Below are 6,000 nucleotides of genomic sequence, written 5' to 3' on the forward strand. Positions count from 1 at the left end.
AGAGGGTGTGTAATCCTTAAATAGTGGGTTTGAAGGAAGAGCGAGGCAAGCCAAGAATTCTGATCAGCTGCAGGAAAAAAAAGTGTTCTGGATGTTCTGAAGTGCTTACCAACAATCCATTTATTCTACACATAAGCCACTATTTCTGCCAACAATGTTGGCAGCTTCAGGTTGTCTTTTTAAAGTATGAATGATTTTTAATGAAGCATATTGTGCCATTAATTGACAATCACATTCTTGTCAGTGTAACTATAAATTCACAGTCCCTCCAAAATGCCGATCATGAGGATTATACTCATTTACACATCACAATATATTGTAGCAATTATGTTCCAAGGTCAAACTGTTGCCATCATAGAATATTTTTTAACATTCTTATTTTTCCACATAATTTTAAAAAGAAGTTAAGCACTGTTGATAGTTATCTGTAAAAACATTTAACTTTGATACCAACACATTGATTCCCTTGACCCCTGTGTTTAATATTCCTTCTCACGTTCTTCTTGTTGACGTTCGTCCCTCTTTGCAAATAAGAATAATCTGCAAACAGTCAAAAGAAAAAGCAAAACACTTGCAGGATTAATCGGTTGCTCACCGAACTAAATTATGGTGGCATTATGCATGACAGTGGTTCGAATTCTGATGCTTTGTGTGCCTATGGATGATGCAATCTGACTGGGTTTTTAGGGCATTTTCGAGCCATACAAGGAAATCATAGCCGCTTTATCACATTTCTGTTACTGATTTCCACTGGATTCCAACATTTTTAATAAATGAATCAATGAAACCTTTTTTTTTTTTTTATATATACATAGCACCTTTCATACTGCCAGGCCTCCATGTTAACATGGATATTTGAATTCAACAGCTGTCAATGGCAGTGAATGAGATTTATGCTTCACACAGCAGATGACAAAAGACATAAACACATGTCCCAGCCACACACAATCTCTGACCCCCTGGGAGACCCAACACCCTAGTGTAAAAGTAGTTATAGTTTAGAAAGATGATTCAATACATACCATGGGTGCTGATTTTATCATTATAAAGAGGACATATGGATAACTGACTTTTGAGTACACATATTTGAGTCTCTCGAGTGCCTGCTCACCAATCAAGTGCAACAATGTGTCTGAGCAAGCAGTTCACATTTTGGCCCTACTGTGACAATTAATTAAACTGAGTAATTAATTAAACTAGTAATATTAAACTAAGCTAAAATAATTCAAGTCACTGATGGTGTAGTGGTACACTGTAGAAAACAACCTATAAAATGTACCCAATAAATTTAGGGCAACAATTTGCAGCCACTTTAATTGGGTATATTTAAACCACATATTTTGGGTGAAGAAAACCTTAATTCAATAGCAATAAAATACTTACAAAACTTGGATAAAGTTTACCACACATTTCTGATTACATTTCAACACAGCAACTGGAGTTGAGGTGAGGGCTAGGGTACTCGGTGTTCTGTTCCTCAACATCCATGGTTTCTCATTGTATATTTATTTTAGCTACTAGGGTGAAGATTTGCCTAGCGACCACTGTCATGTCAAAGTAAAAAGCCAAGCAGAGCTGCAATGTTGTTGGAGGAACGTATTAGTGTTAGGTTATTATCAACGTTAGCTTCTGATAATAACCACATAAACACACAATATAACATTTCGTGGTAGCAGTCATTAGCATGCCAAACGTCAAGCAGTAACAAAGCTGTATTCTCGTTGGCACACCCCACGTTAGTTCCCAGGGCCATGACTGTTCTGGTTGTCTTAGAAGACGTTTTGCCTCTCATCCAAGCAGGCTTCATCAGTTCATGCGAACATGCTAAGTAGAACAGCTCTCGCCGGAATTTTTGGTGTGGAAACTAGACTATGCTCCAATTTGATGCACGTCACAAACCACGAATGGTATCGTTCACAGACACCTCACAGTAGACGGGGAAGGGTGAGCAGTGGTTCTTTTACATGAAAAAGGACAGCCCCCCCCCAAAACAACAGATGCGATAAACAGGACTACCTTTTTTTTAAGGCGAAAACAAGGATAATGACACATAATAGCAATAGTATGAATGCTTGCCTCTAAGTATTCATACAATAATCAAAGACGAGCATTATACTATATATGAAGAAGTAAAAAGGTGTTGCATTTTCACGGCAATACTTTTCTCAGACGAAATGCAAGCGGACTCCTATGATTTCACAGAAAACAGTTTGGACAAGTGGAAAATCGCATCTCGTCTCACGGCCGACTTCCTCCCCGCCCCTCAGTCAGCCACCATTAGGTTCACACAGTAGAAAAACCCGTTGGCAGTCCGAGTCCTGCTGCTACCTGCTGAAATGTAACTCTGACAAAGCTCCTTCATCTGCCCCCCTGAGTCTGTGTCTCTGAATACACAATTTACTATATAGTCATTGAACAGACGCTCCTGTCTATAAGACACATTGAAACGTAATTCATATATGGACGAGCCAGAGAAAACAAAATTTCTAGCATTAAATCCCAGGTTTGACACAAGCGAAGGACACAGCGCAGTGGTGGTGGTAGAGGTCATTAGAAGCCTGCAGAGATGACTTACTTAACGACTCCCACATTGGACTCTCTTCTTCTATTTTCCCTTTTGCTCGTGGACTTTCTCATTTCCCGTATTTTTTTTAGATTGTGTGCCACATTAGATTTTGAAGGTGAATCGCATAAATGCTGAAATTACTTTGGAGGATAAATTGCACCTGAGAGCATTACCCCACACCCCCGCCTCTTTCCCTGATTACCATTGACTCAGTGTTGTCAGTCAGTCTATTTTGACATAGCCAGATTATTTTAGCTCGTGACAGAGGACAAATGAAAGGACTATCAAAAGTGTTTTAGTCAATCCATTTGTAAAATATGTGTGATTTTTGGATTTCCTCCCCATCGCTCAAATTTCTGATTCGGATTTATCAAAGAAAACAGCCCTGGTAAATTAATCAGGGTCATGTCCAGTGCAAGTGACATTCCCAGAAGGTGTCTTTAAATAAGTATAAGTGTGTTAACCACAGGCGGCACGGTGGACGACTGGTTAGAGCGTCTGCCTCACAGTTCTGAGGACCAGGGTTCAATCACCGGCCCCGACTGTGTGGAGTTTGCATGTTCTCCCCGTGCCTGCGTGGGTTTTCTCCGGGGTTTTCTCTTCCTCCCACATCCTCCCAAAAACATGCATGGTAGGTTAATTGAAGTCTCTAAATTGCCCCTAAGTGTGAATGTGAGTGCAAATGGTTGTTTGTTTATCTGTGCCCTGCGAGTGGCTGGCAACCAGTTCAGGGTGAACCCTGCCTCCTGCCCGAAGATAGTTGGGATAGGCTCAAGCACTCCCGCGACCCTTGTGAGGATAAGCGGCTTGGAAAATGGATGGATGGATGGGTGTTAACCACAGTTACTTTTCCAGTCTTCCGTTTCACTTAACTCTGTGGCTTTTGCCTGAAAGAGAAATTGGAGATTTTCCTCATGGAAACGGCATGTCAGTGATTGACTGGTGTGATGATGGTGATTTTAAAGTAACCAGCGTGTTTTCTTTCCACCACAATTTAAACGCCAATTACACCGTAATATTACACACAATCTCAGTCGCTACATTTACAGAGGCCATCCTCTGCACCAAGTTTGGACACTTGGCAGATAGGAGGCGTACGTATATCGGGCGACTTGGATATTGTGTCTGCTGTTTCCATTGCTGCCCTACACACTGCCATGATAACATGTTGGCGAGCGCCCACACGAGAAGCACATTGTTTTGTTTAGGCGCATTGGTGAGTGTCGGAAGGAAAATATCAAACTACTCCCGCAACCACTCGCTAAACAACCCTCCCCCACCCCCAATAATTCTCTGTGCATGTTTGTTTTATAGCAGAACAGAATTTTGGGGGGGATTTTTACTTTTCAATAACGCAAGTAAGCAAATAAATGAAAACCAACGGGGTGAGTTGGTAGGAATCTATTAGGGTGTGGCCATTTACTTGTACAAACACATTTATCCAGCCATCCATTTTCTAAAGCGCTTATCCTCTTTAGGCTTGAGTAGTTCAGTTCACAGATTTTAAAATGATTTTTTTTCAATTCATAGTTCATAATTCAACATTTTTTTAACCATCTTTTTTTATTGGTTTTATGCAGCATACAAAACAATGTCATACAATGCAACAGTTGAACAAATACCAAATAATAAACAATAAATTAACAAATAAAATCCCACTCCCCCAACCCTTGCTGGTACACTTCCACGGCAAATGAGAGAAGATAATGATGAGAGAGACAAGGCATACATTGAATATAAAAAAGAAAAAGTAAATGGACAAAATACCCTCAGATGTGACCTCATTGTATAATATTGCCTTAAATTACCCAATCAGCAGCTCAGTCTGGTGCTAAAATAAGTTGTGTGTCATGAATTAGGATAGAAAGCGGGTTCCAAATCCTATTGAATTTTTCTGATTGTCCAGAGATCGACAGTCTATTTTTTTCCCAAGTCTTAAAAAATATGACACATCCTTTAGCCATTGTGTGAGTGTAGGAGGTGGGATGGATTTCCAACTCAACTAAATTTGCCTTCAGGGCAGAAGGGAGACAAAAGCCGTGACATCTTTTTTTGTGAGGAGGAGAGGCTGAGTGGGGGCAACGGAACACCAAAAATAGCTGTTAACAGGTTATGTGGAACCAGTGCACTTAGGATTGTAGACAAGTTGGAAAAGACTTCTTGCCAATATTTATACAGCCCTGGGCACTGCCAAAACATATGGATATAATTAGCAGGGGCTTGACGACAACGATCACAGGCTGGTGACACATTCCCGAACATTCTAGCCGAACGTTCGTTAGTGTAGTGAGTATGGTGAATTATTTTAAATAGAATAAAACAGTGTTTGGCACAAATAGAGGATTTATGCGCCCTTCGTAGACCCTTATTTCAAATACTTCCTAAAATCTCCATTCCAAGGCTAGATTCCCAGGTTGATCTCTAGGCTTCCAAAGAGTCTGATCTTACTTGATGAATATTTCAGTATACAGGCGCCACAGCACCTTTTTAAGATGGCAGAACCTTCATGAAGCTGTCAATATCAGTCACGAGGTGGAACCAGGAAACAAAGCTTCTTACTTGTAGGTATCTAAAGAAATGGCCCTTCGGCAAAGAGAATTTGCTCTCTAATTGTTTAAAGAAGCAAACACCCCATGTATGAATAATTCTCTGATGCACCTCACTCCCAATTGGGCCCACTTTGAGAAAGCATTATCCATAAAGGAGGGTAGTAATTGGTGATTGCTAGCTAAGGGGGATTTTGGATTTGGAAAGAGATTGAAAACCAAAATAACGACGGAACTGGACCCATATTTTCAATGATGATGCAACCATGGTATTTCTTACACACTTGGAAAAAGAAGAGGGGAGCTGTGAGTATAATAAAGACAACAATGTCACGGGGTGTGTAGATTTAGCCTCTATTGTTAACCACATAGGTGGAGGATCAATGTGTCCATACCGAATCCCAAATTTGTTATTTCTTATATTCACCGCCAAATAATAAAATAAAATATCATCCGCAATGCCATCCCCCTCTAGTTCCTTAGTGCTTTGAAGTGATTGCAGCCTTAGGTTAAGTGTTTTTCTGTCCCAAACAAAGTCCAAAATAATGCTTTCGGGTTTTCGGGAAAAGCAGCGAGGAATAAATAATGGTATCCAATGAAACCGGTACATCAAATAGTGTAAAATGTTGTAATACAACATTTTTAACTAAGATCACCATTGCAAAACAGAACTAGTTCATTGTTCTTTCTTCTTTTTACAACAGTCTCTGATAGGCTAGTCTTGTCCTTGCTATTTAAGTTTTTAAAATAATAATTAAAATAAAGTTAGAGGCATAAGATGGGGACAGAGTATGATGAGTTTTCAAAAGATCATTTTAATATTATTCTACTGTCAGGTCATACAGACAGTTTGAAGATACAGCATGTGACAACAAGTGTTTGTTTTGT

The sequence above is a fragment of the Phycodurus eques genome, chromosome 9 (genome assembly GCF_024500275.1).
Source record: "Phycodurus eques isolate BA_2022a chromosome 9, UOR_Pequ_1.1, whole genome shotgun sequence".
NCBI classification, from domain to species: Eukaryota; Metazoa; Chordata; class Actinopteri; order Syngnathiformes; family Syngnathidae; genus Phycodurus; species Phycodurus eques.